Consider the following 25,728-nt stretch of genomic DNA (forward strand, 5'->3'; position numbering starts at 1 on the left):
ATAGGAAGATGATGACATTCATGTTGTTGTAAGTGCAGCGGTGCTACTGTTAAGGAATGCAAATGAGATGCTGGGAAGTAGGGATAGATGGAAAGTATTCAAGAAAGTGTTGAAGCTGGAGGAAAATGTGTGTAGAGTGTAGTAAAGTTTGGTGAAGAGGGTGAAATACGACATGTTACAGAAAATGTGCCTTCAGCAGGTGGGTGTTGTGTGATGAGATATCACAAAAGGTATGCTTTCGGTGAATATGATAGTATGAGGCCTTAAACTCATTGATGGGTCTGAGGAAGCGGTATCAGATGGCTTGATTTTTTGTATACAATGACACCTCCATCCCACCATGCTCCGTTGGTCTAATAAATCTTTGCAAGTGCTCAAACATTGTATAACTCGACACACTGGACTTTTCGTCAGCTAGGGTCGTAACACCATCTTCCTAGTTTCCACACCTATCATATCAGTAAAGTGAACATTTCCTTTACCATCATCAGCGAAATTCTTTGGATAATTGAAATGAGCACCACTTGTCTTGGCCATGATTTCTGAGACTTAGGCCCAATCACTGAGCAAGTAGACTTTTGTGAAAAATCATGACAAGGCTGGAAATCCAGACGTCTGTTGCCTTAGAATCAAAAGAGCTTAAAACAAATTTTCACAGCAGATGGGATGAAGCCTCACGATGACTTATACTGAATTTTGCAGCGAGGAGTGGATACTTATGGCAATGAAAGAGGAATCTGCAAATTGACAATAATTAGATGAACCAGATTTGGGTATCATATTTAGGATTTGAAAATATAAACTTATTGGCCGACTGGTTTTGGATATCAGGGTTAAGCATCCCACTGATCAGTAAATCAAAATTTTGAAATCAATCCTTCAGGATTCAAGCAATGAATCAATTAACTGATCAAATACAGGGCATTGGACATTCCCAATGGATGCATGACTGCAGATTGACCCTGCACCTTTTACAAGGAATTCAAAATTCAATATATATTCTAAAATCAAAGATATATGGAAATAGAAACCATTAGATGATCTTTCTTTCTTCTTTTGTTTTTTTTGCAGAAGTGTCGTTCTGAAGTGAGCAACCAGTGGATGCGGTAATTTGAGAAACTCATCTGTAAATACGAAAGAAAGGCATGCAACCAATTTCGACCCATTGTTCCCTTATTGTAAGAATGCTTTTTGAGGAGACATTACCAGGCTTCTCTAATGCCATCCTTGCTACAGACTGCTCTGCATCTTTCTTTCGAATGAAGACATATGAAACAACCGTGAAATCCTCCAAGTGACAACAAAATTTGCACTGGCCCTGCTGTGGAATAGCCAATCCAGGACCAAAATTCTTTGTCGATTCATCATGCGCTTCCTCAATATTATAGCATGCCTTGTTACCATACCTTTTTTTTTTGTTTAAGATGATTTTCGGAGTAGCACCTTCCTTCTGGGGTGATGCTTTCGAAGTTTGATCCAGTTGCACCAAGGACATAACATGGACTTAGAGCAACTCCAATGACCACCTCAGCACCAAACCCCCCATCAAGAGAATCGTGAAGAAAGATGACTGAGAAGAAAAAAAAAAGAAAAAGAAAAAGAAAAAAAAAACGAGTGGCAAAAGCAGCACAAGGTCGCCAGTGGCTGAGCCACATGGGGACAGGGTGGGCACGTCTTGGATGCCGTGAGGTGAAAGATGTGCTTGAATTGATGGTGCACAATAGCAGTAAATGGAAAATCCTGGAATAGGAAAGAAGACAATGGGATGCTACATTTGGCTTCAAATTACAGAGAAAACCTATGGGATTATAATGCTAGCAACAAAACATGAATAAAACCCATTAGAGAATATATGCAAAATATTAGATAACAGGGAGTGCAGTGCATTAGCAGGCGTAATGAATCAATAAGCTGAAGAAAATACAACATAAAGGAACATGCAGGAAACATATGATGGACATTTAATGGATGGAATGAAAACTAAACAAGGATTATAATAGATAGCACAACATATTATAACTAAGATGTCATCAAAACCAAATACCAGGCGAGTGATAAGAGTAAAAACAAGGAGAGTAAGTAAAATTACAGAATGGTAGAAATGCAGTATTATGTAATGCCAATTGCTAAAACGAGTCAGCAATTTCAAATTACTCCTTTCAAAAGGACAAAGAATGTAACAGATGATTAAGACACGAACAAGTAAAGTAAAAGAAAAAAAAGTGAAAATAAGGAATCAAACCTTATGAGAGAAAGATTCAAAATACAAACATAAGATCGATACTAAGAAAAGAAATCAAGCTAAAAATAGAGGAAGAGAAAGAAAAACAGAAAGGTAGTCAAAACTAATAACAATGATAAAAAAAAAAGAATTCATAGAGGAACCGTAAAAGGAGGAGAAAAGAAAGGAAAAAAAAAGGGGGGGGGGTGTTACCTAGAACTCTAACAACAATTCACACAGGAAATCGATGGAGAGCTTCATGATAAAAAGAAGTAATGCAAAACATACTGAGATTCATCTATGGGATACCAGGCATAGCGTGATAGGCAGAGCACGATTGGCATGGATATAATATGATGGGCACCTATGAAGAAGATCAACAAGAAATGCTGATGCTGAAATGGGGATCAACCGTAGGTATATCGTGAGTAAGGAGTGATCAAGCTTTATTAATACAAGGAATTAGATATAACAAAATAAGAAGAAGACTAAAACAAATGAATGAATTAAAAGAAAAAGGGGAAATAAAACAAAGCATCAAAGCTAAAAAAAAAAGATTAGAAATCAGGAAGTATCAATCCATTATAAAAAAAAAATCAAAACCTGATGTGAACAAATAGTTGAAACCACAGAAAATTTAAAAATGAAATCAACTATGCAGGAGTATAAACGAGGGGAGATATGTTGGAATGGATACCATTCCCATTTGATGTTGCACAGGGAGGATCGATCCTGCTATATGCAGGTCGATTCCCACCTCTTGTGCCTTCAAATACAAATGAAAGAAAAATAAATGAAGAAGAAAAAGAGAGATTGGTACAGGGAAATGCTGGAAATGAAGGTAAAGTGGTATTTAAAAAAAAGTAACTAGAAATAAAGAATAAGTGATTCCATACAAGGGAATGCAGTAAAAAGAGAAGCGAGTCTTACTAAAAATTAAAAGGGTAGAAGGGAAGTGGTCACTTACCTGTGGCTCTGTAGAAGAAAGGGGGAGTTCTCCTTTACTCTCTCTTGTCGAGCTCCCTGTAGCTGTAGGGATTCTGAAGTAGGAAGGAGAAGAATGGCACTTTGTTGTGGGTTTTCCTTGAGAATCTAAAATGCAGGGGAAGAGGGGAGCTTCGTTAAAGAGGAAGAGGGGAAACTTCGTAAAAGAGAAAGAGAGGGCGATGGTGGGGTGGTGAAAAACGGATGTCAAACCCTTCTCCTTCGTGCTTCTTTTAAAGAGGGAGAAGAAGCTTCGGGAGGATGAGGGTTGTTGGAAATCGAAGGTGGAGAGGAAGGCGAAGGCAGATGGGCGAAGCAGAGAGAGGAAGGGAGTTCGAGAGCGGGAAGGGGCCGTTACAAGTTTTCTTAAATTCCAAAAAAGGCTCCATCAAAAGGATTTTTCATAAAACGGTTTCTCAAACCAGGTTTTCAGCAAAACCAGTTTAAAAAAAAAAAGAAAAAAGGTTTAAACGACATACGTTCTGATTTTTTGGATTTTTTTTTGGGAGAAAAACCGTGTCTCCTATGATGGAGAAAAATACTATGATCTTTTTAAACTTAAACTTTTTATGTTTTATGCATTTTTATGATATCATTATTACTATGCATATGGCTTTTTTGATAGGGGGAACATATTTTGTCATCATCAAAAAGGGGGAGAATGTTGAGAAACTATGTTTTGATGACACTTAATATAATATACTGCCATATATGCTTTAATATGATATGATGATATGCCTTCATGAAAAATGTTATATTATGACTGAATATGATTTGTCATGCATTTAACGAGTATTTGATGCAAGGTTATTTCCCCTGAGAAGAATGGAGACAACCTGATCAAGTACAACTATTTGATGGAATCATACTCTCTGAAGAAAAAGCTTGATGGGCCATACATTCTTAAAGACTATTCAAGAAGATCGACTACTTCAAGATGAAGACTTTGTTTTCTTTAGAGTCATATGTAACAGAACTTTCAGAAGCATGCATATTGCACATTTCACGTTTTATCATACAAGCCATCTTTTTACAAAAAAATATGTTTTATAAAAGGATACGATTTTTCAAAAAGCACCTTTTTGAAACAAATCATTGTACCTTCTTACAAGTATTTATGAAAAAAGGTATTTTGACAAGATATAATAGCTCATGATTTCAAAAGCATTAATTATACTTTCTAACATGCAATTATGAAAATGACAACTTGAAAAGAAATAAAAGCTAATGATTTCAAGTATGAAAGAAAAAGACAAAATGAATTTAAGACATAATACATAATCGACTATCATGAGTTAACAAAACAAATATTATTATATACCAAAACAATTATGTTTGAAAAAGACTTTATTCACTTTATACACTTAAGAATGTCGACTTACTTAAAGTCATCATTCCTTCTGTAAGCATTAAAAGCCACCTTAAAAGCCTTTGACAAATGACCATTTATTTATTATTAAAATCCGCACTCAAGAATGTCGACTTACTTAAAGTCATCATTCTTTTTGTAGACATTAAATAACACCTCATAAAGCATTTGAGAAATGACCATTTACAAATAAAGTACTCAACAAAGTATTTATTGTACTTACATATATTTAAGTAAATGAGTGACGATTTGTAATAAAAACACTAATGTACTACAAATCATTAAATTGAATAAAGACAAAACTACATGATAACTTACACTCCAACGTTCAATGTACTACAAATCATTTATTATAAGAATAGACCTTTTACAAATTATATCTCATCTAAAATACAACAACGAATAGTGTACCCCAAATGCTACACTTATGGAAAGAAGACATTTCGAAAAAGCAATATAGTACACACATCTTTTTACACAAAGTTGTTTTTGAATTGACTTGACATATCACATCTTAAAAGGACAATCATTTCAAAAAGGCAATGACTATTTTTTTAAGGCTATATATACACTAACAAAATAGTATTTCGAAAAAAAAAAAGACACGTGAGCTTACAAAGAGAAAAATTTCTATTCAATATTCGAAAAAGAGAGCCTAGAAAAAGAAAGAAAAAAGAAAGAGAAAAAGTCAAGAATAGCTCTTTGACAAAGAGAATCATCTAAGTGAAAAGAGAAGAACATTCTGAGAATCCTCATTCGTGCATTCATATCATTCTGGAGGTTCTATAGGAAGTAGTGTAACTTTCTGTTTCACTGTATCCCTTCTCTATTGAGAGAAGTAGACCTCTGTGAAAGAGGGTGTTTCCCTTATCTGTTGAGAGAAGTAGACCTCTGGGATAGAGGGTGTTGTACTATTTATCCGGTAACTCGGATTTTATAGTGAAAGGCTCAAGTGTTTTGCTTGCGGACTGGATGTAGGTCAGTAACTCGACCGAACCAGTATAAATCTTGTGTTTTTTGTGTTGTGCCTGATTGCCTTTAATTTTTATATTACCGATCTTTTTATATTTCACTATTCACCCCCTCTCTAGTGGAATTTCAGAAATAAGGCTCCTGAGAGATTGAAAAAAGTTGTTCAGGATAACTTGTAGTGCATGCTCCTCTGAGATGGGGGTTCTCATCTTATTGCAGGTATCTTTCCACCTCCGGATGAAATCTATGGTTTTTTCCTTGTCATCCTGTTTCAGATTGTATAAGTGATTGATGGTTGGTGATGCCTCAGTATTGAACATGAATCTCTCTATAAACAGGTTGACAACTTTATCAAAATCACGCAGCTCGACAGGGTTGATGTGCTCCACGTACCATTTAGCTGCTATGCCCTCCAAACTGCGAGGAAAGCACAAGAAAAGAGCATGATTGTCTTTAATGAATTTAGCACATTCTGCGAAGAACATTGCAAGGTGAGCCTTTGGGTTGCCAGACCCGTCAAACTTAACAAACTTTTGGGGGAGATCCTCCAGGTTGTTGTCTCCATCTAAACCGAGGTAGAAGTCTTGTCTGGTATATACCCTCTTTCCCTTATCTCGAATCTGTAGATCTTTGACCATCTTAGTCAATACTTGTATTGAATCTTCTGTCGGGACCCCATCTTTAGGCATGTTGACTGATTTAGATTCTTCTACCATCTTCTTGGGTTGTCGTAGATGTTTTGGGATGAATACAAACTGTTGTTCCTCAGAATCCTCTCTCGCTGATTCTGTACTCTCAGAAGTGTTGTCCTGCTGAACCCTCTTTTTGTTGATCCTGACATGTTTCTTTACTGGCTTCTTTTTTACCTTGCTTTTAGAGGATGTTTTCTTTGAACTTGCCTCAGCTTGCTCGGACATCATTTTTGCCATCATCTTTTGAAAGATCTTATACATCGCTGGGTCAACATCATCTTCCTCTGAATCATGTTCTCGGGACAACCTAGAAGAGTTCATTTCTTCCACTTCGCTGTCATTGTGTTGCTGAGCTGCCCTTCTTTCTGCTCTCGTTTGAACCATGATGAAATGTTGATGCTTTCTGTAGAATAAAGGAAGGATTAAAACTCGAGGAGTTTTTGGAAAAAAAAGACGATGAAGGAGATATTTAAGAGATTTTGAGAAGAGATTTCTTGATAAAAGGAGATCTTGGATGGGAAGACAGAATTTTAAAGACACATTTTTGAAGATGGATGAAAAGATCTGAATTTTTTGAAAAAAATTGCAGGCAGGATAAAAAAGAAAATTGAATAAATAAAAAAAAAGAAAAGAGAAAAATACACCTGGACCTTTTGAAAGATAGAGGAAGACTTAAAAGAATATCTAGGGTTTTAAAAATTTACGAAAAGAATAAAGAATGAGAAATATACAATCCTAGATTTTGGAAGATAGAAGAAATTTTGAAAAAAATATTCAGGGTTTTATAATAGGATTTTATAAGATAATATCTACAAAAGAATCAATTTATACAAGCAATGATGCACAAAATAGCACTCCCTAAAAGCTGACTCTAAATGCAATATTTAAAAAGGCTCGTAGGACCTTAATCCTAACTCTATGGTTCAAATCATCTGATTCCAATCAAGATACACCGATATACTCAAGTCGAAGCTCGAAGTACGTGGCATAAGAATATTTCTTCGGTTCTAAGGTAATGGCGTTCCAACATCCTTGAGCACCTACGATATACCTCAGACTATGGCCCTTAGGTACGTGGTAGGGGGGCGCAAACCCAAATAAGTGATCCAGTTGTAAGGCTCTCTCCCAAACTATGGTTCAATGAGACAGCCCAGCAACGTGAAGACCGGGACGATATAGGTAGAGATGTTTTCAAAAACATGTTCAAAATGCAAGAAATCAAATATCTCTAATGCAAGTCCTAAAGAGATAGATTAAAATGAAGAGAAGCATATACTTGCATACATTGTTTTGCATTCAATCCCTAAAATTGAGGAGAGTTGTATTTCAGAACTAAGTCTAATGTGAACATAGAATAATCTCCTCAATATGGTCCTACCAAACCATACTTAAATCCTATATGCAATGATGTCAGCTTAGGACAAAATCTAGGCTCCTAAGGTTTGCATGAAAATATAGCTGACATTTGTAGAATAAAGACTTAGATAATATTAAAGCAAAGCAAAAGGCATAGATCCAACCAGACGTAAACGAGTCCCATCTCGGTCGCCAAACCTGTGATCATCACAAAATTTTTCCTCTCTTGGTATTTCTCTCTCTTCCTTCTCTTTTTCCTTTTCAACCTCTATTTTCTCATTTTTGAAGGGTGAAAATAAAAGACAGAAAAGAAGAGAGAAGAGAAAAGAAAAGAAAGAAGAGAGACAAAAAATCTTCTGCAAAGGTCTCACTTGACCTTAATTTTTTTAAAAGAAAAAGATAACTCGCCTCCGTTTTTGAAATATTTTGCGGGAAAATTGGGAGACGGGGCTCGCTCATCGGTACGAGGTTCGACCGTTCCTGACACCTTTACCAGGGGTAATCGAACAAAGGATCAAATTTATGCCTTTTTGCTTTGCCTTAATATTACCTAAGAATTTATTCTAAGTCTATAAAAATGCACAAAGAATCTTGCTTGTGTAAATGCAAAAAATGTATGCTCTTTTGAAAAGAATTTGAAAATTTTATCCAAAGTGATTTTGAAATCATGAAGAATATGATTAAGAAATGGTTTTTGAAAGTTTGAAGAAGGACTTGGAGAAGTTAGATTTTCCAATTGAGGATTTAGAATACATCCTGAGTTTCGAAATAATCAAAGCTGAGATAATCCTGAATTTGAAGAAGGGAATTTAAGAAACAAGAATTGAAAGTGGAATAGAAAAAATGGATCTAGAATTGAGAGTTTAAGATGAAATTTGAAGATAGAGTGGAGAAATCAGAATAAAAAAGGTGGTAGAAATATAGATGGAGTTTGGAATTTAGAATTGGGTGTGAAACCTCGGATCCCCAATGAAATCAGATCCTTAATCCAGAATCTGAGATGAAATTGGATCTAGAATCCAAGGTGGGATTTGAAAAAGTAGATTTGGATCTAGAATTTTAGAGTCCCAGATGGAGTTGGATCCGAATGTCTGGAATCCAAGAGTTGAATTTGGAATCTAGGATCCTAAAAAGGATTGGATCCGAGTCTAAGATTCAGGATGGAGTTGAATTCTAGATCCTAAATGGAATTGGATCCAAGATTTGGAATGGAATTTGGATCTGAAGTCTGAGATCCAAGATGAAATTGGATTCTGGATCCTAAAATGGATTTTGGATCTGAAGTCTGAGATCCAAAAGTGGAGATTGCATTTGGAAATCTGGATCCAAGTTGGGATTGGGTTCTAACTTTGAATTTGGATTTTGAAAGTCCAAATGGGACTTTTGAAGGTGGGTCTGGGTTTTAGGAACCCAGATTGAATTTAAAAGAAATCAGAATTTGAGATTCAGAATCAATCTCAAAATTTTGATTTGAGAATCAAGACTAAATTTGAAGAATAAAGTATGAATTTGTCTTAAGGCCTGAGTTTTTGAAATTAGAAGATGAATCAGAAATTTTAAGTTAAACTTTGAAATTGTTTTTTTTTTTGGGATGTTGGTTTGAATCCTGTAAATGAATTTGGAATTTCAAAAAGGGATTGGAATTTTGAATTTTTTATTTGAATCGGAAATTTGAAGTTTGAACACAAAATGATTTTGAAATTTCAAAGTCAAATTGAACTTTTGGATCTTGAAGTGAGATAGAATTTTGAATCTGAATCTATAAATAAGAATTGATCTGAGAAATGAAGAAGATATTCAAAACCACTTGGATTTTTGAAAAGGAATTTTGAAAATATAATGCAATTCTATCCTAAATGATGAATGAATCTAAAGGATTTTGAAATTGGATTTGAAAATCATATTTTATTTTTTAAATGAATGTAAATAAGATTGAAGATATAATACATCCCTGACTATGGTCATTGGATGTATTATATAATAATCATATTTAGATTTAGATAAAAAATAAAATATATTTTGGTGATTTTATAGAGTTTAAAATAAAATTAACGCTCAATATATCCTGACTATGACCATTGATATATATTTTGAGTTAAATTTAATTTAAACTTTGATAAAAGAAGAAAATATTTAAAGATATGATGATTGTTGGAAGAAGATCCAGTGTTATTCTATAAAAGATGAAAATTCTAAGTCTTGTTCACATCCTGACAATGGCCATTGATGCAAATCGTCAACTTAGGATTTAATCACCTTTATTAGAATGGTGCACGTGTCATTCGTGTTCCCATTCATGAAATTTTTAAAATAAAATAGCAAAATGATATGAGGCACATGATTTCATGATCATATATTCTAATCTATGCTGGAAAGAGAAATATTCTTATTAAACTGGAATTGGAGATGACAAAATCCTAATTTAAGAGAGGAAATCAACACTTTTCAAATATCCCTGCAAAACAATTTAGTCAGCCACAAGGCAAAATATCCAACATGAAAGAAATATTAAATTGGAATTTAAGATGGACATACTGATCAAAGGAAACATATATGATATACTAATCAAGTGAGAAAATGAGTTTAAAAAATATGCATATGAAATGTATTGGGTTAATGAGAAAACACATTGTTAAGACTAGATTTATCCCATATATGAATTGAATTTGTGAAAAAATGCAACGGAAAACAATAGGTAAGATGGATGCCATGCAACCGGATGATGTAATACAGCATATAAAGAACTGAGGGGCAAAGGTTTGTATATCACCATGAAGAGAAACAACTTGCTGAAGTCGACGACTCTATAACATGAGTAGCATGTGCTATAGGATGAAAAACCAGTTCATGAGAGCTTAATAATTTTACTGACCCAGCCATAAGCTATTTTGTAGCAACCTTGACATACAAATTTTGATGATATTGACAGTGGTAGTGAGTGTAGATGGATAGTAAGCAGTGCACATATGGTATGATAAGGTGTAAGTGAAGGTAACACACAAAAAATTAATAGATTACAGATATAAGGTAGTGGTGCAAGGGAGGTGAAGTGTTATCATGATGGAAGTGTAAGACCCGCAAATTTCTGAGTGCTTTATTGTGTGATTTGAGTTGGAATGTATGTTTGTGTGTACTTGTGAAGTAGCACGTGATTTGATCAAATTTGACTATGCTTTGTATTTTTGCCTTGTATTCGCGACCTGAAAATCGCGTAAATATAATGTGCAAGTAAGAAGTGTCTAATTCTGGATGAATTAGCCTCCAAGAATTTAAGGGTTGAATTATATTATATTTTTATGGTTTGTCCCCGAATTTGGGACTTATACGACGTAAAAACCTCGGCAGTGCATGCGAATTACGAGTTTGACCCAAGTTTGAACCTGAATCATCATACGCTTAATTCTTGCAATCGGATGAGAATTTCCTTATAAGACTTCATGCATTCCGTAGTAATTGATGTTATAAACGGAACTGAAAGATTTAATTGGATTTATTCAGTGTTTTAAGGCATTAAATAAGTATTGTTTTGACACTTATCAATTGGCGATTTTGGATCTTGGATCCGGATCACTAGTAGAGGACCCAAAACCATTGGGCGCCCTCTCTAGAGGACCATTTTATTCATGGCTGACCAGCCGGTCAAGGTTTGACCAGCTGGGTGGCGATTTTGAAAGAAGTTGCATGGCTTTTGAAAAGAAGGCCACGATTGGCCCTTTTCTTCTTTTGAAACTCATGATGAGCCTTGAAGCTCATCATGAAAGGTGTTTTTCAATAAAGGGGACCATGGGATTGGCGGCCATCGGTGTTTTTGTAAATAATTCAAAGGGATTCAAATAACGAAATCTGATTGGGTGAGCCTAGGTGGCTCTTTCATAAAACTTTCAAACATTAAAGGCATTTTGTAATGGCATTTTTGAAAGATTTCTGAAATGATTTCTAAAGCTCAACATGCATTGGGCGTGGATACCCATGGGTGGGGCGTGGAGCACTCCAGCCCTCCATCTTGTTTCAATCAATCCTAACCGTCCAATGTATAAACTCTACGTATTTAAGGTTCAAGCAAGAGAGAGAAAGAACCCCCTTGGGCGGTTCTCTTAGAGGAGTCTTTCTCTCCTCCCTTGCTTTTCTCCCCTACTTCTTCTTCTCCAAAAACGAAGTGAGAGAAGTCGTGAGTGTGAGTGTGGTGTAGCTCCAGCCGTGGACACCATTGCCTCCACCTTCCTCATTCCCTCCATTTTTAAAGCCGCGAAGGTGAGACACCTCTTTTTCCTATGCTTAGTGTGGATTTCGGATAGGTAAATGCATCTTGTTTCATGCATTTTAGTAAATTGCCAATACATGTTTTCCTTCGGATTTGTTGATGATTAATGAATTAGATCGCATGCATAACGAATGTCAGGTTAAGTACGTTTTCAAGCTTCTTTCTCATGCAATATTGGCATGGTAGCTCAAGGCCATACCGTTTTCCTCGTTGGCATGCTTATTAGTACTTCTTAAATCCCAGTTCAGCATTGGAAAGGTGTGACCTGCAAGATAACGGTTTAACTTTTCGTTTTCCCTCAAAAGCTTCAAGTATCATTTTTTTTATGATTTGCTTTGTGACAGCAAGACTTCTTAAAGTCTGGTTCGGTTGGCAAGGAGGCACGCCTTGGCATAAGCCTAGCTACTTACCCGTTCGGGTTGACCTCCTTTGGAGGTGCTGGCTTAAGCTCAAGCAGTCCGAGCCATGGGGAAATCGCTTCCTATCTTAGCTTTTTACCTCTTTCCTCTCGTCTTCATCCCACTTGAGCAAAACCCCTTGCCAGCGCCCATTTCGGGTGGCTGGGGTTTTCGTTGGGGCCTGACATGGTCTGGACCGAATTGGTCCAGACTTGTCAAAGGCCCTGGCCGGTCACAGCCGGATTGGGCATTTAGCCCTTTTTGCTTTTTGAGTTGTGTTTCGGCCTTGGTTGCAGCCTTGCAGCTGCAGCTGGGTGCAGGCGGTAGGCCGGCACCCCCACCTCCCTCTTTTTTTTTCGGTGATGGTTGTAGCCAGCTGGATCTGGACCAATCGGTCCAGATCAGCACAAGTGATTGTGCCCTCCTTTTTGGTTTGGACCAATCGGTCCAAACCTGGTCCGATGTGGGCGCCGGACCCTATGTGGGTTCATGGGGTTCGGTCACCCCCTTTCTTTCTTGTTGGCGGAGTCCCTAACCGAACCGACTTTGGTTAAGAGGCTCTTCGCCCTTATGCCCAGCGAACCAGTGCTACACGGGGCTGTTGCAGCCTAGCCACAGTGCTTTGGACTGCAGCCCACTGGGTCACATGTGTGTGTTCACAGCACGGGGTCCAATACCCCAACCGCGTAATGGATTTGACTTATCGCAATGGATTGTGCTCGTCTACCAAAGCAAACTTTACATGTAATTTTCCATTCTTATCGTCATGCTTTCGCCTTGTTAGCAGACCTCCGAGTTGCAGCCAAGAAGGGCTGCAAGTGTGTTTGGGGTGGGATCCAATATCCCAACAAGTGCACTAAGTGTCTTGACTTATGCGATGTAAGTGTGAGGATCGATGTAATGCATCATGATTCGACTTAGCGTAGTTGGTACACAATATTTTTAAGTACATAGATGACACGCGCAATGAATGTGATCACTAACTTATGTTAATAAATCTCGTATGTTTTTCAACTACGAAACGTGGGCTTAGTCGTGTTTGCTATGTCTTGGGATGCACTATGGATATTGCAGTAGTGCGAGACATATGCAATTTGGCCTATGGATATTGCAGTAGTGCGAGACTTGTGCAATTTGGCCTATGGATATTGCAGTGGTGCAAAGACTTACGCAACCTTGGAACTCCTTGGCGAGTGGCTAGCGAGATGAGCTCGCATATGGTTGCAACGTACGGGTTGGGAACCTTGGCACTGCTTGTGAGTTAAGCCTTTCATGCCAAATGCTTCTAACTGTCCCATCATAGCATCATAAAATACGATGTTGGAATCATCATAGGATAGTTCTTTCACCTATGACACAATGCACAAGACTGTTCACTTGTACTTTATGTTCTGTGATGCATAATAGTCACTTATGCTTTGACTACTTGCATTGATGTATGCTAGTTACAGTCTTTCATATTGATACATTTGTACTTTATGTTCTGTGATGCATAATAGTCACTTATGCTTTGACTACTTGCATTGATGTATGCTAGTTACAGTCTTTCATATTGATACATTTGTACTTTATGTTCTGTGATGCATACCTTGTTAATAATGTGGATCCATTGCTAAATCATGTGTTTTGGTGCATGCTATAGGAATTGTTGATAATGCTCCATGGGTAGATATCATTGTTTTACACTTGTCTATGCTGCAACTGCTCAAATACTGTATATTGGCATGCTACGTTTACCATGTATAGCTTGTTCTTGATTTCCACACTTTTGGCATATCATGTTGGTTTGTCTCACCAGCTCGAAAGAGTACTGACCCCATTTTATGGGGATACAGGTTTACGTCGACGTGCGGTGGAGCTCGATGTGCTGCAGCGGACTTCGAACCCACACTTCTGAACCTCGCCTGTTGGATCCTGGCAGTGTTTTGTATAAGGGATTGGATATACAATTTTGTAAAGATGTATTTAATAAAGGTTGTTTCATTTTAAAAAAAAAAAAAAATTCCTCAACGGTCGGGAAATCTGGGATTGGGTCGCCACAGAATTGGTATCAGAGCAGTGTTTTTTTTTAAAAGGAGTTAAGAAGTGTGGTTCAAGTCTCTGCACGCATCAGCCATCGCACTGTGAGTATTTCTAACCCAGTTTCTGTTGTTTAGTAGTTGTTCTGCTTGATTTGATGAATTGTATGCTTTCGGGTGTCTTCCGATGTGAGGCCCCATTTCGTGCTTAAGCCTCGTGTAACAGGCTTGAGACATCGTTTATCGGAACCTAAGTGTTCGCTTGTGCTTGTGGATATAGTTTCCAAGCTGTATCGAGTCGACTCCGGTGAGAGTAGGAGTTTTCGACTGAGATTTAGGGAGCTACTTGTGTAGTTCACCCTTCTCGTTCCACGTTGTGTTAGTGAAAACGATTGAGATGTCATAGCAATTATCGAGCTTTAGCCTTATCGTGTTATAGATGAGATGGCTTCGATGAGAACCATCGTGTGAGGCTCAGGTATGGATGTTTCCCTCTTTTCCAACCTCGTTGGAATTGTGGTAGTCCTGTCCTTGACTAAGGGTATCTCGTTTGATGTGAACCTTTTTAGACAGAGAGGTAGAAGCCTCATCGGTGCCAGTGAGCCCTTACTTATCCCGTAGGCGGATATTTGACACTGTCATTTTCCCAGTCGTTCTTGGTGATGAGAACGTATCTGTTGTTTCGTGCTTTGCATGTTGTGTGGGATGCCGGTGATGGCATTGGACTCCTGAGAGGATCGTGTTCTTGGGATGGCTTAGCATCGATTTCCAGGGCTTTGCCGCTCGTGAGAGAGCATTGCGGGAATTTTGTTTTCCTCACCACTGTCTGGAGGATAGTGGTGTGTTGGCTCAGGAGGTGATCCCTGGTAGCGCCAACTGTACCGCTGGATGGAGTAGTACTTCAGCGATGCCGTTAGCGTGGTGATTCGCTAGCGATGCCATTAGAGTGGTGATTCTCTAATGAAGGTCATTGGAGTGGTGATTCTCTAGTGATACCGTTGAAGTGGTGACGCTTCAGCGATGCCGTTAGCGTGGTGATTCGCTAGAGATGCCATTAGAGTGGTGATTCTCTAATGAAGGTCATTGGAGTGGTGATTCTCCAGTGATACCGTTGAAGTGGTGACGCTTCAGCGATGCCGTTAGCGTGGTGATTCGCTAGCGATGCCATTAGAGTGGTGATTCTCTAATGAAGGTCATTGGAGTGGTGACTCTCCAGTGATATCGTTGGGATGGTTCCCTAACGATGGTGTGCTTGACTAGTTGCGATTAATGGCGTTACGATCAACAATGTCTCGTAACGATGCTAGATGAGTATAGATGACTCTCGTATTTTTGCCTTGTCATGTGATGATGACTCTCCTGGTTTCGTTAGAGTGGTGTTCTCTAACATTCGTCGTCGAGAATAGTGGTTTCCGGTGATAGCGACCTTGTTTGGTGTCGTTTGAGATCGTTCGTAGAACGCGCTTTCGTCATGTTGTGTTGCACGATTGAATGTGATGTAAATTTTGTCTGAATTTTTGTATGCTTATGCTTATGATAGTTGTTTGGTTGCTGCGATTGATGTTTCGTGAGCAAGGTTTTTCAGACCTACCTTTTGACTCACCTTGCTTCTGATAATGATAGATGACTTGGAGGACTAGATGCAATGTTGTTATGGGCACTGTGAACAACCTTGCAGAGGTTGTGCATCAGCAAGTGGCTGCAATGCATCAGATGGGCGAGAATCTTCAGCATGTAGCACAGAGTGTGCAAAGCAGTAGTATGGTTACGTATAAGCGATTCATGGAGTTAGATCCTCCTGCTTTTATGGGTAAGATAGACCCTGAAGCTGCTGAGTCATGGTTACGTGAGATGGAACGTATTTTTCGTGTTCTGGATGTACCGGAAGAGAAGAAAGTGGATTTTGGCACTTATCGCTTGAAGGACCATGCTGAGAAGTGGTGGGACACTGTCTCTTCGGTCAGATTCAAGGACGCGACTATTACGTGGGATGAATTCGTGGAAGTTTTTAACTCTGCTTATTTTCCTAAGCACGAACGCAGTAGGAAGATGCAAGAATTTCTGGACTTGCAGCAAGGAGCGATGACCTTATCCGATTATACTACAAGATTTCGTTGTTTGGAGCGATATTGTCCGAACGTTTACGTTACGGAGGATGATCGAGCAATGAAGTTCGCTCGTGGTTTGAGGCCTACTTTGAGAACTAAGGTGTTCACTAACGGGCCTAAATCGCTCGAAGAAGCTATTGAGATAGCTACTCTGTTAGATGAAGATCAATCCGAGCACCAGGCTCAAGTTTTCACGATTGTGGCGGAGAAGAAACCTAGTGTGGTGGAGTCCTCGCCACCTACTAGAGGGTGGAAGCGTCAGAAAGTGCAGCAGAATGTCCAGCGGAGACGACCTCAACAATCGAATCGCCAGCAAAAGCAACCTCAGCGATCGGAAGTTCAGAGGAAGTGTCGGCAATGCAATGTAGAGCATGCTTTTGGAGCTTGTCCTCGTTTCCATGGCAAGTGTTTTAAGTGTGGCCAACCAGGGCATATTGCCAAGTTCTGTTTGGAGAAGCCTCCGACAGACTTAGTTGTTGTCGAGTAGGCGCTGTCAGACGAGATCTGACCCTTGCATTATTGCTTGTTGTTTCGTGATTTCGCGGATGAAATCCCTTTTAAGGAGGGTAGAATGTAAGACCCGCGAATTTCTGAGTGCTTTATTGTGTGATTTGAGTTGGAATGTATGTTTGTGTGTACTTGTGAAGTAGCACATGATTTGATGAAATTTGACTATGCTTTGTATTTTTGCCTTGTATTCGCGACCTGAAAATCGCGTAAATATAATGTGCAAGTAAGAAGTGTCTAATTCTGGATGAATTAGCCTCCAAGAATTTAAGGGTTGAATTATATTATATTTTTATGGTTTATCCCCGAATTTGGGACTTATACGACGTAAAAACCTCGGCAGTGCATGCGAATTACGAGTTTGACCCAAGTTTGAACCCGAATCATCATACGCTTAATTCTTGCAATCGGATGAGAATTTCCTTATAAGACTTCATGCATTCCGTAGTAATTGAGGTTATAAACGGAACTGAAAGATTTAATTGGATTTATTCAGTGTTTTAAGGCATTAAATAAGTATTGTTTTGACACTTATCAATTGGCGATTTTGGATCTTGGATCCGGATCACTAGTAGAGGACCCAAAACCATTGGGCGCCCTCTCTAGAGGACCATTTTATTCATGGTTGACCAGCCGGTCAAGGTTTGACCAGCTGGGTGGCGATTTTGAAAGAAGTTGCATGGCTTTTGAAAAGAAGGCCACGATTGACCCTTTTCTTCTTTTGAAACTCATGATGAGCCTTGAAGCTCATCATGAAAGGTGTTTTTCAATAAAGGAGACCATGGGATTGGCGCCCCATGGTGTTTTTGTAAATAATTCAAAGGGATTCAAATAACGAAATCTGATTGGGTGAGCCTGAGTGGCTCTTTCGTAAAACTTTCAAACATTAAAGGCATTTTGCAATGGCATTTTTGAAAGATTTCTGAAATGATTTCTAAAGCTCAACATGCATTGGGCGTGGATACCCATGGGTGGGGCGTGGAGCACTCCAGCCCTCCATCTTGTTTCAATCAATCCTAACCGTCCAATGTATAAACTCTACGTATTTAAGGTTCAAGCAAGAGAGAGAAAGAACCCCCTTGGGCGGTTCTCTTAGAGGAGTCTTTCTCTCCTCCCTTGCTTTTCTCCCCTACTTCTTCTTCTCCAAAAACGGAGTGAGAGAAGTCGTGAGTGTGAGTGTGGTGTAGCTCCAGCCGTGGACACCATTGCCTCCACCTTCCTCATTCCCTCCATTTTTAAAGCCGCGAAGGTGAGACACCTCTTTTTCCTATGCTTAGTGTGGATTTCGGATAGGTAAATGCATCTTGTTTCATGCATTTTAGTAAATTGCCAATACATGTTTTCCTTCGGATTTGTTGATGATTAATGGATTAGATTGCATGCATAACGAATGTCAGGTTAAGTACGTTTTCAAGCTTCTTTCTCATGCAATATTGGCATGGTAGCTCAAGGCCATACCGTTTTCCTCGTTGGCATGCTTATTAGTACTTCTTAAATCCCAGTTCAGCATTGGAAAGGTGTGACCTGCAAGATAACGGTTTAACTTTTCGTTTTCCCTCAAAAGCTTCAAGTATCATTTTTTTTATGATTTGCTTTGTGACAGCAAGACTTCTTAAAGTCTGGTTCGGTTGGCAAGGAGGCACGCCTTGGCATAAGCCTAGCTACTTACCCGTTCGGGTTGACCTCCTTTGGAGGTGCTGGCTTAAGCTCAAGCAGTCCGAGCCATGGGGAAATCGCTTCCTATCTTAGCTTTTTACCTCTTTCCTCTCGTCTTCGTCCCACTTGAGCAAAACCCCTTGCCAGCGCCCATTTCGGGTGGCTGGGGTTTTCGTTGGGGCCTGACATGGTCTGGACCGAATCGGTCCAGACTTGTCAAAGGCCCTGGCCGGTCACAGCCGGATTGGGCATTTAGCCCTTTTTGCTTTTTGAGTTGTGTTTCGACCTTGGCTCTGCCCTTGCAGCTGCAGCTGGGTGCAGGCGGTAGGCCGGCACCCCCACCTCCCTCTTTTTTTTTCGGTGATGGTTGTAGCCAGCTGGATCTGGAACAGCACAAGTGATTGTGCCCTCCTTTTTGGTATGGACCAATCGGTCCAAACCTGGTCCGATGTGGGCGCCGGACCCTATGTGGGTTCATGGGGTTCGGTCACCCCCTTTCTTTCCTGTTGGGGGAGTCCCTAACCGAACCGACTTTGGTTAAGAGGCTCTTCGCCCTTATGCCCAGCGAACCAGTGCTACACGGGGCTGTTGCAGCCTAGCCACAGTGCTTTGGATTGCAGCCCACTGGGTCACATGTGTGTGTTCACAGCACGGGGTCCAATACCCCAACCGCGTAATGGATTTGACTTATCGCAATGGATTGTGCTCGTCTACCAAAGCAAACTTTACATGTAATTTTCCATTCTTATCGTCATGCTTTCGCCTTGTTAGCAGACCTCCGAGTTGCAGCCAAGAAGGGCTGCAAGTGTGTTTGGGGTGGGATCCAATATCCCAACAAGTGCACTAAGTGTCTTGACTTATGCGATGTAAGTGTGAGGATCGATGTAATGCATCATGATTCGACTTAGCGTAGTTGGTACACAATATTTTTAAGTACATAGATGACACGCGCAATGAATGTGATCACTAACTTATGTTAATAAATCTCGTATGTTTGTCAACTACGGAACGTGGGCTTAGTCGTGTTTGCTATGTCTTGGGATGCACTATGGATATTGCAGTAGTGCGAGACATATGCAATTTGGCCTATGGATATTGCAGTAGTGCGAGACTTGTGTAATTTGGCCTATGGATATTGCAGTGGTGCAAAGACTTACGCAACCTTGGAACTCCTTGGCGAGTGGCTAGCGAGATGAGCTCGCATATGGTTGCAACGTACGGGTTGGGAACCTTGGCACTGCTTGTGAGTTAATCCTTTCATGCCAAATGCTTCTAACTGTCCCATCATAGCATCATAAAATACGATGTTGGAATCATCATAGGATAGTTCTTTCACCTATGACACAATGCACAAGACTGTTCACTTGTACTTTATGTTCTGTGATGCATAATAGTCACTTATGCTTTGACTACTTGCATTGATGTATGCTAGTTACAGTCTTTCATATTGATACATTTGTACTTTATGTTCTGTGATGCATAATAGTCACTTATGCTTTGACTACTTGCATTGATGTATGCTAGTTACAGTCTTTCATATTGATACATTTGTACTTTATGTTCTGTGATGCATACCTTGTTAATAATGTGGATCCATTGCTAAATCATGTGTTTTGGTGCATGCTATAGGAATTGTTGATAATGCTCCATGGGTAGATATCATTGTTTTACACTTGTCTATGCTGCAACTGCTCAAATACTGTATATTGGCATGATACGTTTACCATGTATAGCTTGTTCTTGATTTCCACACTTTTGGCATATCATGTTGGTTTGTCTCACCAGCTCGAAAGAGTACTGACCCCGTTTTATGGGGATACAGGTTTACGTCGACGTGCGGTGGAGCTCGATGTGCTGCAGCGGACTTCGAACCCACACTTCTGAACCTCGCCTGTTGGATCCTGACAGTGTTTTGTATAAGGGATTGGATATACAATTTTGTAAAGATGTATTTAATAAAGGTTGTTTCATTTTAAATGTTGTTTCACACCTGTAGTGACCGCCCAGGGCTTCCCGCTTGTTGGTCTTCCCCTTGGGTTTCTTCCGCGCTTGCGCTTTGGTTTTCAAAAAAAAAAAAAAAAAATTCCTCAACGGTCGGGAAATCTGGGATTGGGTCGCCACAGGAAGTGATATGAGTGCAGCAGAAGTGGGATGTGAAAATGTGTTAACAGTGAGTGTATGCAAAGTGGTGTAGCCTAAGTGATGACATGACAGGCAAGGGCAACTGGAGTGTAAAGCATGTGCTGGATGATATATGTTGTAGTAGGTAGTAGAGATGACAACAACAACTAATGAGGGTGATGGATGATGTATCATGGTGAGTAGCATTGAATGAGGAGCTGGCGTTGTAACAATATTGTTTACAATATAGTGTAATAAGAAGTGATGAAGTTGATGGAGTAGCTATGACCGTGACGTATACAAGATGTCAAGTGGGTAATATGTTGTTACTGTAAGTGTTGCAGCAAATGGAAGGGCCATTGTGTATGGTTCGAGAGATGGGAAAATAGGCTGAAGGTTTGCTATGGATGCTGTGTTGAAAAGGATATAATGAGGGCTGTTATACTGTTATGAACACCAAGAGGGTAAGACATAGCAATGCATTGTCACTGTTGTGAGCATGTGAAAGGCTACAACAATGCCATGCACTGCTGTAGGTGTGTGGATAGCCAAATGATGGGCGGTAAAGGTATGGGGAGATGAAATGCTGGTTGTAAATAGGAAGATGATGACATTCATGTTGTTGTAAGTGCAGCGGTGCTACTGTTAAGGAATGCAAATGAGATGCTGGGAAGTAGGGATAGATGGCAAGTATTCAGGAAAGTGTTGAAGCTGGAGGAAAATGTGTGCAGAGTGTAGTAAAGGTGGGTGAAGAGGGTGAAATATGACATGTTACATAAAATGTGCCTTCAGCAGGTGGGTGCTGTGTGATGAGATATCACAAAAGGTATACTTTCGGGGAATATGATAGTATGAGGCCTTAAACTCATTGATGGGTCTGAAGAAGCGACATCAGATGGCTTGATTTTTTGTATACAATGACACCTCCATCCCACCATGCTCCATTGGTCTAATAAATCTTTGCAAGTGCTCAAACATTGTATAACTCGACACACTGGATTTTTCGTCAGCCAGGGTCATAACACCATCTTCCTAGTTGCCATAGCTATCATATGAGTAAAGTGAACATTTCCTTTACCATCATCAATGCAATTCTTTGGATAATTGAAATGAGCACCACTTGTCTTGGCCATGATTTCTGAGACTTAGGCCCAATCACTGAGCAAGTAGACTTTTGTGAAAAATCATGACAAGGCTGGAAATCCATGCGTCTGTTGCCTTAGAATCAAGAGAGATTAAAACAAATTTCACAACAGATGGGATGAAGTCTCACAATGACTTATACTGAATTTTGCAGCGAAGGGTGGATACTTATGGCAATAAAAGAGGAACCTGCAAATTGATAATAATTAGATGAACCAGATTCGGGTATGAGATTTAGGATTTAAAAATATAAATTTATTGGCCGATTGGTTTTGGATATCAGGGTTAAGCATCCCACTGATCAGTAAATCAAAATTTTGAAATCAATCCTTCAGGATTCAAGCAATGAATCAATTTACTGATCAGACACAAGGGATTGGACATTCCCGATGGATGCATAACTGCAGATTGACCCTTCACCTTTTACAAGGAATTCAAAATTCAATATATATTCTAAAATCAAAGATATATGGAAATAGAAACCATTAGATGATCTTTCCTTCTTCTTTTGTTTTTTTTGCAGAAGTGTCGTTCTGAAGTGAGCAACCAGTGGATGTGGTAATTTGAGAAACTCATCTGTAAATACGAAAGAAAGGCATGCAACCAATTCGACCCATTGTTCCTTTATTGTAAGAATGCTTTTTGAGGACACATTACCAGGCTCCTCTAATGCGATCCTTGCTACAGACTGCTCTGCATCTTTCTTTCGAATGAAGACATCTGAAACAACCGTGAAATCCTCCAAGTGACAACAAAATTTGCACTGGCTCTGTTGTGGTATAGCCAATCCAGGACCAAAATTCTTTGTCGATTCATCATGCGCTTCCTCAATATTATAGCATGCCTTGTTACCATACCTTTTTTTTGTTTAAGATGATTTTCAAAGTAGCACCTGCCTTCTGGGGTGATGCTTTCGAAGTTTGATCCAGTTGCACCAAGGACATAACATGGACTTAGAGCAACTCAAGCGACTACCTCAGCACCAAACCCCCATCAAGAGAATCGTGAAGAAAAAAAAAAAAACGAGTGGCAAAAGCAGCACAAGGTCGCTAGTGGCTGAGCCACATGGGGACAGGGTGGGCACGTCTTGGATGCCGTGAGGTGAAAGATGTGCTTGAATTGATGGTGCACAATAGCAGTAAATGGAAAATCATGGAATAGGAAAGAAGACAATGGGATGCTGCATTTGGCTTCAAATTACAGAGAAAACCTATGGGATTATATTGCTAGCAACAAAACATGAATAAAACCCATTAGAGAATATGTGCAAAATATCAGATAACAGGGAGTGTAGTGCGTTAGCAGGCGTAATGAATCAATAAGCTGAAGAAAATACAACATAAAGGAACACACAGGAAACGTATGATGGACATTTAATAGATGGAATGAAAACTAAACAAGGATTGTAACAGATAACACAACATATTATAACTAAGATGTCATCAAAACCAAATACCAGGCGAGTGATTAGAGTAAAAACAAGGAGAATAAGTAAAATTACAGAATGGTAGAAATGCAGTATTAGGAAATGCCAATTGCTAAAACGAGTCAACAATTTCAAATTACCCCTTTTAAAAGGATAAAGAATGTAACAGAGGATTAAGACACGAACAAGTAAAGTAAAAGAAAAAAAAGAGAAAAAAAAAGTGAAAATAAGGAATCAAACCTTATGAGAGGAAGATTCAAAATACAAACAGAAGATCTATACTAAGAAAAGAAATCAAGCTAAAAACAGAGGAAGAGAAAGAAAAACAGAAAGGAAGTCAAAACTAATAATGATGATAAAAAAAAGAATTCATAGAGGAACCGCAAAAGGAGGAGAAAAGAAAGGAAAAAAAGGGGGGGTGTTACTCAGAACTCTAACACCAATTCACACAGGAAATCGATGTCCAGCTTCATGATGGAAAGAAGTAATGCAAAAAAAACTAAGATTCATCTATGGGATACCAGGCATAGCGTGATAGGCAGAGCACGATTGGCGTGGATATAATGTGATGGGCACCTATGAAGAAGATCAACAAGAAATGTTGATGCTGGAATGGGGATCAACCGTAGGTATATCGTGAGTAAGGAGTGATCAGGCTTTATTAATACAAGGAATTAGATATAACAAAATGAGAAGAATACTAAAACAAATGAATGAATTAAAAGAAAAAGGGGAAATAAAACAAAGCATCAAAGCTAAAAAAAAAAAGATTAGAAATCAGGAAGTATCAATCCATTATAAAAAAAAATCAAAACCTGATGCGAACAGGTAATTGAAACCACATAAAATTTAAAAATGAAATCAACAGTGCAGGAGTATAAACTAAGGGAGATATGTTGGAATGAATACCATTCCCATTTGATGTTGCATAGGGAGGATCGATCCTGCTATATGCAGGTCGATTCCCACCTTCTGTGCCTTCAGATACAAATGAAAGAAAAATAAATGAAGAAGAAAAAGAGAGATTGGTACAGGGAAATGCTGAAAATGAAGGTAAAGAGGTATTTAAAAAAAAGTAACTAGAAATAAAGCATAAGCGATTCGAGACCAGGGAATGCAGTAAATAGAGAAGAGAGTCTTACTAAAAATTAAAAGGGTAGAAGGGAAGTGGTCACTTACCTGTGGCTCTGTAGAAGAAAGGGGGAGTACTCCTCTACTCTCTCTTGTCGAGCTCTGTGTAGCTGTAGGGATTCTGAAGTAGGAAGGAGAAGAATGGCACTTTGTTGTGGGTTTTCCTTGAGAATCTAAAATGAAGTGGAAGAGGGGAGCTTCGTGAAAGAGGAAGAGGGGAAACTTCAGAAAAGAGGAAGAGAGGGTGATGGTGGGGTGGTGAAAAACGGATGTCGAACCCTTCTCCTTTGTGCTTCTTTTAAAGAGGGAGAAGAAGCTTTGGGAGGATGAGGGTTGTTGGAAATCGAAGGTGGAGAGGAAGGCGAAGGCAGATGGGCGAAGCAGAGAGAGGAAGGGAGTTCGAGAGCGGGAAGGGGCCGTTACAAGTTTTCTTAAATTCCAAAAAAAGGCTCCATCAAAAAGATTTTTCATAAAATGGTTTTTCAAACGAGGTTTTCAGCAAAACAAGTTTCAAAAAAAGAAAAGAAAAAAGGTTTAAACGGCGTACTTTCTGATTTTTTTGGATTTTTTGTTATTTTTCTTTGGGCATTTTCCATATTTTTTGGTGTTTTTAAGATAAATCTCTGAAACTTACAAGAAAACAAAAGGATTTTAGAAATACTTTGTAAATTTTGAAAATATTTACAAGAGAAGGGTTTTTTGAGAGTTTTAACGTTGTTCTTTGAAAAATCCTTTAAAAAAATGGGTTAGAAATGAAAATTGGGTCTGGTTTCCAACAAATCCGAGAAATGAATGAAAATTTTATCAAAAATTGACCTGATTGTTCAAAAGATAGACCCAGAGGCCAACGAGGGAAATTTTTAGATTTTTGGAAAAATTTGGGGTGTTCATAAGACACAGGGAAAGCTCTGACACATAGGGAGTGAAACAGATAGGTGGGGCTGTGACGCAACATAAAAATGCAATGAAGATAATCAAATAGAAGGGACTGCAACGCCATGAGAGGTAAATTAAATATCTAGTTTCAAATTTTACTTTATATACATTTTGCAGGAAATGTGAGACCTAAGGTTTGAATTAATGATTCAACGTATTTCACAGTGACTTCATTCAACATATTAAAACAACTTCCTCAGTGATGAACTCACAGGAAATCAATGTGTCTCCAGGATAATACATATTAGTGTAGCTTCTACTGGCTCACCTCCAGTCGATGCTTTGAACAGGTTCCAACTAGTTATACATACAATATGTTAAGATAGAAAAAAAAAGAAACGAGGTGGTTAGATACTGTCAAAATGAGAAATCCATTACAGTAGATGACTGAAAATAATCAACATAAGAGAAGACAATGGGATACACATA

Source organism: Nuphar pumila, chromosome 4 (genome assembly GCF_984573655.1).
Source record: "Nuphar pumila chromosome 4, dmNupPumi1.hap1.1, whole genome shotgun sequence".
NCBI classification, from domain to species: domain Eukaryota; kingdom Viridiplantae; phylum Streptophyta; class Magnoliopsida; order Nymphaeales; family Nymphaeaceae; genus Nuphar; species Nuphar pumila.